General features: G+C 42.0%; 1 pseudogene; it reads left to right on the top strand.

Annotated features, from left to right (window-relative positions):
* Positions 1-6,386: 6,386 nt before the first annotated feature.
* Positions 6,387-7,455, top strand: LOC105466743 (peroxiredoxin-6 pseudogene; annotated as a pseudogene).
* The last annotated feature ends 5,505 nt before the right edge of the window (positions 7,456-12,960 follow it).

Genomic DNA, 12,960 nt, shown 5'->3' with positions numbered 1-12,960 from the left:
TGACATATTTTATAAATTTATATATATATGGCGAGAGAGAGAGAATGTTATTACACAAGGGAACAATTTATCAAAAAGGTGTCCTGAAATCTTCAAATTATGCAAAAGAGCTGGATTAACTTTGCTGGAGCCTAGGATCAATCCCACCCAGGTGACATGTCCTACACCCAGTGAGAAATTTTTTTATGATCATCTTGTTTCGATCATTATGATTACTGGAATCTTAATAACAATATTCAAGTAGTATTCATCTCTTATTACAGTACATGACTGGGGTGCTTTAATTGGGGCAAAAAGAGTTGTTGAGAATTCTGAACACTGTCTCTGTACTAATGGTGATTGACAGTTTCTTGCATGCCATCTTCCACAATAAATATACTAGATTTACAGTTGTTTATAATCTCAATTTATAGTGCCTTCATTCTAAGAAGCTGGTCACAATGCTTAGCTGTTCTGGCTAACGAAATAACCTTAATGCTGGTCAATCGTGTATGCTCTTTTTTCCATCTTTGCTTCCTTTCTATATTACTCAGGACTCCTTAGACAGTACAGGATAGAAATATACATTAAACCAGTTCAAGCAATAGAATGGAAGTTGGTTGGTTTGCAGGACTAAAAAGAATACTGATGAAGCTCACAAAACTGGAAGAAGCGCTGCCAAAAATCGAGGCTTGGAAGGCAGATTTCAGTATTGCCAGGAGCTTTTATCTGGTGCATCCACCTCACATCTCTGCTTGGCTTTATGTAGATTGACTTTTTCCAATGACAGGAAAAGTGGGTGCTGGTAACCACAAATTTACAGTCTCCCAGCTTAGCAACGCAGAAGAAAGACGCCCAGAAAAGCCGTGGCTGGCCCTACCTGGCCTGAATGCTCACCCCGTAGGCCGATAATTGAGGTCAGTGGGATGCAGTCATATTCTCACTAGGCTATTTTGTTGTTAGGGGGCAAAATGCTCTGGGGATAAGACTGGGGTAAGACGCATATCGTACAGGGAAATTAGAAGCAATACATGAGGCCAGGTGCAGTGGTGTGTGCCTGAAATCCCAGCACTTTGGGAGGCCAAGGTGGGAGGCTCACCTGAGCCCAGGAGTTCAAGGCCAGCTTAGCTGGCTGGGGTGGCATGCACCTGTGGTCCCAGCTACTCAGGCGGCTGAGATGGGAGGATCGCTTGAGCTCTGGAGGTTGAGGCTGCAGTGAGCCAAGATCGCAGCACTGCACTCCAGCCTGGATGACAGCGTGAGACTCTGTCTCAAAAAAAAAGGAAAAAAAAAAAAAAAGCAGCAATGCATGAGGGCAGTTTAAGAGCTGTCATCTTGGCCCTATAATACTGCTCAAAATACAATCCTTGAGCACAGAGGTTTGATTCATTGGCTTCTGCGGATATATTGCCTCCAACCTATCTTCACCATTGTGTCTGCCATTGGATATAGATTGCTGCAATTTTCTGTCCCATCAAAACAAATGCTGGTTTCTCCACACCTTTTCCATAGAAATGAGTATCACTGGAAACTTGAAACGGTGTGTGAGAGATTCTACAACCCTTTGCCACTTCCGGTTGTTCATTAGAAATGAAAAGGGCCCTTTTATGTAGCACTCTGGCACATCTTGTATAATACCGTGAATGTTCTTCCAGCACGAGTAGCTTAGGACATTAATGCTTAAACACATCACGCTCCATGTCTTGTGGGTGATATTCAAGTTTAATGTAACATCTCATTTGTGGCTGTCTAATTGCGTGATATTTTCCGTTTCTTTCCTCAATGAATACCGTGATACAGTGTGTCTTCTTTTTATGGGACAGTCTGTCCTCTAAATTCATGAACAATGTGCTTATTATTTGTGCTAAGATAATACTTTTCCCTCCCAGATGTAACATTCGGATTGTTTTATTCTACCTCAGAAGGCCTCAGATGACCTCTCTGCGTGCAGGTCTCAGTCCCCGGCCGTCTGCGGACTTGCCTGTCCTTTGCTGCCTTATGAGGGACTTGACCTTCAATGTCTCGTTAGCCTTATGGGGTCTCTAGTCCACTCCTAGCATCTAATCCCCAATAGCTTATCTTTGCCACTGTGTGACCTAGTAGCTGACCTTTCTCACTGTGGCTCCCCTAACACAGCTAAACTCTTGACAAACTCATAAAACAATTGATTTTTTTTTTTTTTTTTTTGCTTGGTTTTGTTTCTTAGTGGTTCTCTGCTTGAAATAAAGACATTTAAGGGTATTCATCTTTCTCTGTCCAAAAGCCTAGCCACTTCAATAATCTCATTTTAAGGCCAGGCACAGTGGCTCATGCCTGTAATCCCAGCACTTTGGGAGACTGAGGTGGGAGAATCACTTGAGGCCAGGATTTTGAGACCACCCTGGGTAACAAAGCAAGAGTCTGTCTCTAGAAAAATTAAAAATTAGCTGGGCACAGTGGTGCTCTCCTGAAGTTCCGGCTGCTCTGGAGACCCGGGCGGGAGGATTCCTTGAACCAGGAAGTCGAGGCTCCAGTGGGCTGTGATTGCACCACTGCACTCTAAGCAGAGTGAGACCTTGTCTCTTAAAAAAAGAAAGAGAAAAAAAAGAATTGTATTTTAAACACCCTAGTTACAACATACCAACATATTTTTGTATTTTGTGGTTTTTAACCTCCTTTTGTTGCCTTCTACTAATAGATTTAAAAATTTCTAGTACTGTGATCAAAATTCCTTAGAGAAGAATAAACCAACAGCTGTTTACTTGTAAGTCCACTTTGCAAAGAGAGAATGAGAGTAATCACTTTAAGGACTTAGAAAAAAAGGCAATAATTATGTTTGTTTTACGTCAGCATTTAAATCAAAATGAAAACATTGCTTTCATAAAAAATGAAAGTAGTAGTGTTTAATTAACAAGGGAATACCAATTCTTCTAAAAATAGATACTTTTCTGTAATTATTGTTAATATTTTTTTCTTTAATAGCTTTCTTAGCTCAGAAAGGAGCACAGTCACATGCTGGATGCTTTATAGTACAGTTTTAAAATGTCATGATTTTTTGCAGCACTGTAACCTACAAAAAAAACACATAATAAATTGTATTGACAAGGTTTTCATGCTTAAACCTACGTTTTATTGTACCATTATCTCTGAACAAATTGAGGCACAATATTTCATTAGACTGGACAGATACATTACTGAACATACAAGAGAATATCAAAGGCCATTCAATCGTTTTAGCAAAGAGGATCAATATTAGGTTTTGTAAGTTTGTGTAAAAGAATACTTTCTATATCATGGCTATATCTTGTATATTAGGATCGCTTTTTGTTTTGTTTTCTGTTTTGAGACACAGCCTTGCTCTGTCACCCAGGCTGGAATTCAGTGGCGCCATCTTGGCTCACTGCAGCCTCTGCCACCTGGGTTCAAGCGATTCTCCTGCCTCAGCCTCCCAAGTAGCTGGGATTACAGGCGCCCACCACCACATCCAGCTAATTTTTACATTTTTAGTGGAGATGAAGTTTTACCATGTTGGCCAGGCTGGTCTCGAACTCCTGACCTCGGGTTCAAGCGATTCTCCTGCCTCAGCCTCCCAAGTAGCTGGGATTACAGGCGCCCACCACCATATCCAGCTAATTTTTATATTTTTAGTGGAGACGAGGTTTCACCATGTTGGCCAGGCTGGTCTCGAACTCCTGACCTCAGGTGATCTGCCCGCCTTGGCCTCCCAAAGTGCTGGAATTACAGGCATGAGCCACCGTACCCAGCCTTAGGTTCCTTTTTAGAACACCTAAAATGAATTTATTTTAAAGGGAAGTATTTTAAAGGTATTATTTTTTATAAGGACTTTAATATTTACAGTCATAATATTTAGAAAAGAAGAGGTTCATACTCATATTTACAAAATACATCTCAGAAATTGATTCTGAAATAGTTCTAACAATAGTTCTATGAAGTCATGTCTATGAAGTCATATATTACTTATTATAAAAGATGGCATGCAATTTAGTGACAGTAAAATATCTGGGATTGAAATTCCACCCAAACACTCCCCCATTTTCTGCCATTAGAGATGTTCATTTGTCACAGAGAAGCTAAAGGTTTATAGGATTTTTATACGAGAAAAAACTGAATCTTTCATGTAAATATTAATCATAACTAACTGGAGTAGCTATATTAGTATCAGACAAAGTAGACTTCAGAATAAGTAATATTACCAGGGATAAAAAGGGACATTACATGCTGATAAAAACAGTCACTTCATCAAGACAAGGTAGCAACCCTAAATATATGTCAACTCATTATAGAGCTTCCAAATAAATAAAGCAAAAATTGATAAAAATGAAAGAAGTAAGCAAATGCAGTTATTATTGGAGACTTCAACACTCATCTCAGTCATTGACAGAGTAGACAGAAAATCAGTAAGCATATAGATTTGAATGGCAGTAACTTGACCAACCTGACCTAAGGTGTCTGTGTAGTAGGTTCCACTCAACGTCAAAATACGTGTACTTTTCAAATGCACAGGGAGCGTGCACCAAGATAGATGAGTAGCGCTTCTCCAACTGTGGTCGGGTATTTAAACCTAAATGTTCAATACTCATATGAAAAGTATTTGTTCACTGGACAATAGCATCTGATGATGAACATCCTTGGATTCCAGTTGTTTCTACCAATCTCGACCTTTACTCCTGTGTTTCCAAGTGGTCTTACAAGTAAAGCAAATCTCAGACATGCTTTGTTGATCCAACAGATATCTAATAGCAAGTAGGCAGTAAGACAGCCATATAGCCTCTTGACCACTCGCAGTCCTCAGATGCCCTGACAAGCACATCAGACAAAAGGTTCACTCCAAGGCAGATGCAACGATATTTTGTTGATAGGATCAGAAAACTTCCTGAGGTTCAATAGTCATCCAGTGAGGGTGGGATCACAGGACTGAAGGAACCCTGACCCCAAGGGGCTACTTGGATGTGGGTCTTAAACAGATTCTTATACCTCCTTTCTTCAAGGGTAGTAGAGCCTGTAAAACCTCTCTTTCCCAACACATGTCTAGAAGTTTGCTAATTTCATGAATGAAATCGTTTTTCCTTCATTCCTTGTGCTAATTCACAATGCCTGTGGTTTAGATTTAGACATCAATATTTGAAGTCTTGCTGAGTCCACCTCTCAAGTGTAGATTGCCAATTGAGGCAGTTCAAATGCTAATCAGTCACCTATAAGGTGTAGGTTAAAGTTAATTCACACTGACACATACGCCACACTCTATACTAATTATCAATACATTCCATCAGATGAATCAGCACTATGTAAATCAGTATGCTAAAATATATTAAAATAATTTAAATCAATTTACCAAAAAAAAATCTCTTAACAGAATTGGGCATGCATTGGGATTAGGAAAGGCTCAGAGCAGCCAAACGAATTTATGATAGAAAAGGAAATCAGAAATCATAAGATTTTCAGCAAACCAACATTGGGATAAAAAACTTTGTTTTCACATTTATTTTTTTGGTTACCATTTCTTAATAACTATTCTCTAACTACCACTCTAGTTTTTCTAATAACAAAGAGCAAATTTGCTGTCTGTATGGAATAGAACTTACCTTTTTTCTGTCTTTTTTTTTTTTTTTTTTTTTTTTGAGACAGAATCTCTCTCTGTCGTCCAGACTGGAGTGCAGTCGTGCAATATCGCCTCACTGCAACCTCCGCCTCCCGGGTTCAAGCGATTCTCCTGCCTCAGACTCCCAAGCAGCTGGGATTACAGGCTCACACCACCACACCTGGCTAATTTTTGTATTTTTAGTAGAGACGGGGTTTCGCTGTGTTGGCCAGGCTAGTCTCGAACTCTTGACCTCAGGTGATCTACCAGCCTTAGCCTCCCAAAGTGCTAGCATTACAGGCATGAGCCACTGCACCCAGCCTAGAGCTCACCTTTTTTAAAACATCTATTAAAATGCCGTGCTTAATAAAGGTAATAATAATTTTTAAATCAACATTTGTTTGACAGTAGAATTTCAATTATCTTAATTTTAGGAGTGTAGGAAAAATATTCTCATTGCATCATGTATAGAAAACATCCTATTAACATAGGACATATTGTTAGATGCACTAGGGTTCTATCAATTTTTCTTTTATTTAAATCATGGACAGTTACAACATTAAATTGTATTCATTGGGTTGAGGCGTTGAAGAACTCATCACCTTCCACATCCCAATTTTAACAACTGCTCTTTGCTCCTCATTTTGTATAAGCCAAAGTTGGTTCATCATTCAACTTCCACAGCGACTTATCTATTTCTAATGCTTGGCAAATTTTCCAAGGATTTCCTCCAGTGGTGCAGTAAAACATGCTATCACAGGCCTAATTTTTCTTTGAAGGTTTCTATTTTATCTTAAAAATCTGTATGAATTTTGTATGTAAATATACAATGTCTTCTTCGTCAGAACCACCCGGTCGGCTGCCATCCGAGCTGCGCCTCCTGGTCACCACCACTGCCACGCCCAGAGGTCGGCTTCTTGGGGACGTGGCTCCCAAATTTGAGGCCAATACCACCGCCCGCCGCGTCCGTTTCCACGACTTTCTGGGAAACTCATGGGGCTTTCTCTCATCCCACCCTCAGGACTTTACCCCAGTGTGCCCCACAGAGCTCGGCAGAGCTGCAAAACTGGCACCGGCATTTGCCAAGAGGAATGGTAAGTTGATTGCCCTTTTTTTTTTCTTTTTTTCCTTTTCTTGAGACGGAGTCTCTTTCTGTTGCCCAGGCTGGAGTGCAGTGGCGGGATCTTGGCTCACTGCAATCTTGGCTCACTGCAATCTCTGCCTACCGGGTTCAAGCCATTCTCCTGCCTCAGCCTCCTGAGTAGCTGGGACTACAGGTGCGCGCCACCACGCCTGGCTAATTTTTGTATCTTTGGTAGAGACGGGGTTTCACCATGTTGGTCAGGCTGGTCTCGAACTCCTGACCTTGTGATCCGTCTGCCTCAGCCTCCCAAAGTGCTGGGATTACAGGCGTGAGCTACTGCACTCAGCCAATTGCCCTTTCAATAGACAGTGTTGAGGACCATCTTGCCTGGAGCAAGGATATCAATGCTTACAATGGTGAAGAGCCCACAGAAAAGTTACCTTTTCCCATCTTCGATGATAAGAATCGGGACCTTACCATCCTGTTGGCCATGCTGGATCCAGCAGAGAAGGATGAAAAGGATATGCCTGCGGCGGCTCGTGTGGTGTCTGTTATTGGTCCTGATAAGAACCCGAAGCTGTCGATCATCTACCCAGCTACCATTGGCGGGAACTTTGATGACATCCTCCGGTAGTCACCTCTCTGTAGCTGACAGCAGAAAAGAGGGTTGCCACCCCAGTTGATTGAAAGGATGGGGATAGTGTCATGGTCCTTCCAACCATCCCCGAAGAGGAAGCCAAAAAAACTTTTTGTGAAAGGAGTCTTCACCAAAGAGTTCCCATCTGGTAAGAAATACCTCCGCTACACACCCTAGCCTTAAGTCTCTTGGAGAAGTTGGTGCTGTGAGCCAGAGGACAGCTGCCAATCATGCCTTCCTGCAGCAATTCCATAAAAACACGCTGGTGTCAACACACCAAAGCTTTTAGGTTGCTATACTACTGGCTTATTAAATGAAAACTGGCAAGTTTCTTGGGATTCTTTACACTCTGCCTTCACCAGCATTCAATTCTGTTCATACATCAGCACTCTCTACTGGTTCTCTTTGAAATATGTTCTGTATTTAAAACTCAAATCTTGCTGGATCTTCGCAGGGCTTGTGACCAATGAGGTCATATTGGTTGGTGGTTGAGAAAGCTTGCTTCCCTCCATCAGAGAATGATATCAATTTTTCCCTCCATGAACGAATGACTGTCAATGTTTTTAACTGTCCTATCATAACCTCTCTTCAGTCACCCATTTTGAAGAGTGGCAGAACTTGAGGTTCAACTCCTCTGTAAATATCCAAGTATAAAACCCAGGAACTTAGAGTAACCCAGATGTTATTTAATATTCTGTGTTTGGATCATAGCTGGGGGAAGAAAACCTTTTTAATTCTGTACCTTTCTAGTAGATAACTGAAGTAAAGAGGAAGCAAAGAGACCTTTCAATATTTTGCTATTAAAAAAAAAAATGTGGCCAGGTGCGGTGGCTCACGCCTGTAATCCCAGCACTTTGGGAGGCCAAGGTGGGTGGATCACGAGGTCAGGAGATAGAGACCGTCCTGGTTAACACGGTGCAATCCCATCTCTACTGAGACTACAAAAAAATTAGCTGGGCGTGGTGGCGGGCGCCTGTAGTCCCAGCTACTCAGGAGGCTGAGGCAGGAGAATGGCGTGACCCGGGAGGCAGGGCTTACAGTGAGCCAAGATCATGCTACTCACTCCAGCCTGAGCGACAGAGTAAGAATTGTGATAAGTTTCTATCAAAATGGAGAAACTACAGAAAAGGCCTCCCTTGGCTTCCAAGGAGGTGTAGCAGGTGTGAGCAATCCTGGTGCATGTGCATTTCACACAGGGTTTGCATTTATGAGTCTGCTTTCTGATAATGCGTACATGAAAGAGGACACCATGTGAAGGGGAACTCTTCCGGCAGTGGGGAAAATGTTTTATTATAGAACTCTTCTTGCAGTGGGTTTTGCTATTTTCTAGATTTTACTTTTTAGGGAACAACAAACAAAATCCTTTGTTAAAACTGAAAAAAATACACAATGTATCAATGTCTATTTTAACATAAATGTTAATATTTAAAACTGATTGCCTAAATCACTTCTAGTTTCTGTATGTGTACCCAAACTAATTTGGAATCAGGAACTTAGAGGATACTTCTAAAAGAGACATTTAGAGGTCATTGTGAAGGATGAGGAATGTTCCACGAACTCACTGCTTTTTACTGGTAGCCTTGAGGGGTCGTATCATTCTGTTTCTCAATGCCTATCTCAGTAAGAAGCAAAGGAATTTTGTAAATAAATATTTGCTCCGTCAATACAAGCAGGATCAATTCTATACGGAACAACCCAGTGCATGCAAGTTTCCTTTATTCCTAAAAAGCCAGTCTGCAGGCATTGTCTCCCAGGTGTAGACCTGGAAAATTTAGAAAACTATGAAGTCTCCCACTATAAAAAATAATAATAATAACTGTTTAATGCAATCTGTTGCTCTTTTATGGTAAATTGCCTTCTTGGAAGCAAAGCAAGAAACACCTGGATGAGGGTCTACAAAAGCCGCAAAAGACAACGTAACATTAGTTGTCCTTGGGAAGAAAACTAGATGACTTGAGGTCAAGGGTAAGAGACGTCCTTTTACCAGTGACCTTGTTTCATTTTACTGTTTGTGTCATTTACATGTATTATCCCTTTTAGAAAACAGATTCATGATAATTTTAAAATAAATTATTTTAATGACTTCAGAGAAGAGCAGCAAATAACATTTTTGTCTCATTTATCATCATTTAAGCCTTGAGGTTCTCACCCAGTCAGCTCTGATGGAGCTCAAAGTCCAGCTAAACAAAGCTTCTATGCCTGACACTGCTTCACAATGGAGTGTCCACACAATCAGTCCTTGCAGCAGAAACGAGAGAAGGTATACAAATGGAAAGGCTGGGCTCAAGGGACCCACAGCATTGAACAAGCTCCCTTTCATGAGACAGAGAGGGAACAGAATATATACGTATTTACTCACATATGCAGAAACAGTCCTTTGAAATTATGGATGCCTAAGACCTACAGTGATTGACATTATATTCATGGAACTGGATTGCATTTAGTGAGGGGAAACCAAGCATAATTCGCTCTTCAACTTACTTATAGTCATTGAAGGATTATCTGAATTAGCAAAAGGAGCATCCAGTACTAAATTAAACAATCTAAATATGTTAATGCCTACCACAACACACATATATTTGTTTGAGATAGAGGTTAGGCCGTGATACTCTAGGTAAAGGCTTTGCAGTATTCTTTTCTTCCCTTGTAGAAATGAAGGATGAGATATTATAGGACATTTGTCAGAATCAGTTCTAGAGCCTTCAAACAGAAACTCAAAGTATACGTGACCTTTTAATAGTAGAAAAAAAGTAGGACAGTATTCTCTCTCTCCCAACACACGCACACGCACGCGCGCACGCGCACACACACACATGCACTCCTCTAAGGGAGCAGGAACTTTCAAACTGGCCATTTTTATCCCCTGAAGTAGGCCTCTTCATGTGATCGGTTGTTTTGGGGGATGGAGGGTTGTATTCATACACTTGCTCAGATTAGCTCTATGCAACAAAGCTGTGTTGATCTTAGACATCCATACGCCTGCCAGCTCTGTTAACTAACCCCTGTGACTGTAGGTGTTACGGATTTGTAAATTAAGCAATCCTAAGACATGGATGCTAACAAGATGTAGTTGAACTTGTGCTGCCTTCCTGTGTTGGTATTCAGAAAGCACTGTAGCCTAGACTCAGGTTCACAATGTTTACACTCACACATCTACAACAGTTCTCGATTTTTATGAATCACCTGGATTTTGTTAAAATGCAGATTCTGGTTCAGCAGGTCGAGGGCAAGATCTGCACTTCCAACAAGGTGACGCTGACACAGCTGGGCCATGACCCACACCTTTAGCAGGACTGTGCCCCTCAGACGGTGTCTGCCTATAGAGTCTTTCATACATTTTGAAATTTCAAGCATGAGATTTTGAAAATTTGAATACATGTAACTATACTACCTACATAAAAAATAACAAAAGTTAGAAAACAAGTGAAATCATTTTTGTTGAAACCCCAGTATTCTGTAATACAGCCGAGTGAAAAATGGGTAAGATGAGCAGTAACAGACCCTCTATAGGAATCTTGCCTTTGAGTTGGAAGCTTTTCATCATACTCACCAGGAAAATTTCCTCTCCTGAACCTCGGCTACACCGCTCTTCACAGACCAGATTGAAGCTTCACTGAGACTGGCTTCAGGGATTTCCTGAACACAGTAATCATTTTTTTCTCTTTTAGATGTTTTGCTTCCAGAAGGCAAAAAAGGACAAAATGAACCTCGGAGCAGAGCCATTATGATGATTTTGCAGGAATATTAAGATGGGTTCCCCCAGCTCATTATACTTAGCAAACTAGGGCAGGAACAGAAAACCAAATAGCACATATTCTCACTTATAAGTGGGAGCTAAATGATGAGAATACATGGACCCGAAGAGAGGAACACACACACACACTGGGGACTCCCTGAGGGTGGAGAGTGGGAGGAGGGAAAGGATCGGGAAAAATGACTAACAGGTACTCAGCTTAGTCCCTGGGTGATGAAATAATCTATACAACAAACCCCTCTGACATAAGTTTACCTATATAACAAACCTGCACATGTACCCTAAATCTAAAATAAAAGTTTAAAAAATTAGAAAAAGAAAAATAGCCAGGCATGGTGGCACGCACCCGTCGTCCCAGCTACTCGGGAGGCTGAGGTGGGAGGATCTCTTGAGCCCAGGAGGTCAAGGTTGCAGTGAGCCATGATTGTGCCACTGCAATCCAGCCTGGGTGAGAGTGAGAAATTACCTCTTTAAAAAAACGAGAAGGTGGGCGCCCTCGTAGGGTGTATTAGAAAAAGTGCTCCCTCCGGATGGATGAGGCCCCTGGATAGATGGTGCTGAAACAGGTCAGGGTCACTGGTCTCATTGTCTAAGGTGTTATCCAAGCTCATTGTCTCACAACCAAAAAAATTCAGGAGCGTGGACACAAAGAATGAGGCTGGAGCAAAAGTTTAATGAGCAAAAAAAGCAAACTCTCCACTGTGCACAGGCGAGCGTGAGTGGGTGGCCATTTTTACAGTTGAGTACAAAAGCTTTTAGAAGAAACTCCTCTCATCTATGTAGCTGTTTGAGTAACTTCTCTTTGTGAAAAGCTGTCTGCAAACTCTACCCCTTGTCTATGTAGCTGTGGGTATGACTCCAGGTAAGCTCAAAGCGCCGCTTCTCTTGCTTGTAAAACTGTGGGTTTGGTTTTAAGGAAGCCCCCTCCTCCCTGTGCAAGTTCCCAGGGAGCCCACCGTGTACATGTCTGAAAAGAACGGGAAACTTTTCCCTGGGATCTGGCTAATCACACGAAGAACAAAAGGCTTCTGTGCCGGACCTTGCGTGCTAGTCTGTGCAGGTGCAGCCTGAGTTTTCCCCAGGCTGCTCTATTTTTGCCTGTAGCTACGATTTTTCAGGCAGGCTGCTTCTCCAAGGACCAGCCTTAGTTGTCTGCCTAACTGATGTTTCCTTCTTCTCCCTCAGTGCTTCACATGAAGGAAAAGATGCCCTTCCTCACAAGTGTACCTGGCCCACAGCTTGAAGAGCAGAACGTGGGTTGGATTTGTGAAGGGCACAGTTTGACCATCACCGGGGCAGCCCATCGAAAACTCTCCTAGTCGGCTCATACCAACAAGGAAATCTTGTAGAAGATGTTCAGTAAATTAGAGGCAAGTGTTCACAGGAAGCAGTCTTCTTATTTGCTTTTCTAATCCCTCTGATGGCAAGAGATCCTGAGTGTCGGGATTCCGGGAGGTGGAGGGGCTGACAGTGGTGCAACGTGGGGCTCCATTTTCCCTCACTGCCTTGGACGTCTACCCCCTGGTGTCTGGTCTTTATACCTGATACAGTGTTTGCATTGTGTTATGGCTGAGTTATATCCCCTCACCCAAATTTACAGCAGAAGTCTTAATCCACTGGGCATACTGGCTCACGCCTGTAATCCCGGCACTTTGGGAGGCCAAGGCAGGAGGACTGCTCTCAAGGCCAGCAGTTTGAGACTAGTGAGACCTCATCTCTACCAAAAAAATAAAAATAAATAAAATATTAGCCGAGTGTGGTGGCACGTGCCAGTGGGAGTGTCGCTTGAGTACAGAAGTTCGAAGTTGCAGTGATCCAAGATTGCACCATGCACTCTGGCCTGGGCAACAGAGATCCTGTCTCAAAAAAAAAAGAGAGAGAGAGAAAGAAAGACGGAAAGAAAGAAAAAGGAAGGAAGAAAGGAAGGG

Source organism: Macaca nemestrina, chromosome 3 (genome assembly GCF_043159975.1).
Source record: "Macaca nemestrina isolate mMacNem1 chromosome 3, mMacNem.hap1, whole genome shotgun sequence".
NCBI lineage: Eukaryota > Metazoa > Chordata > Mammalia > Primates > Cercopithecidae > Macaca > Macaca nemestrina.
Note: the sequence above shows the minus strand (reverse complement) of the source record. Positions and strands in the feature narration are given on the sequence as shown.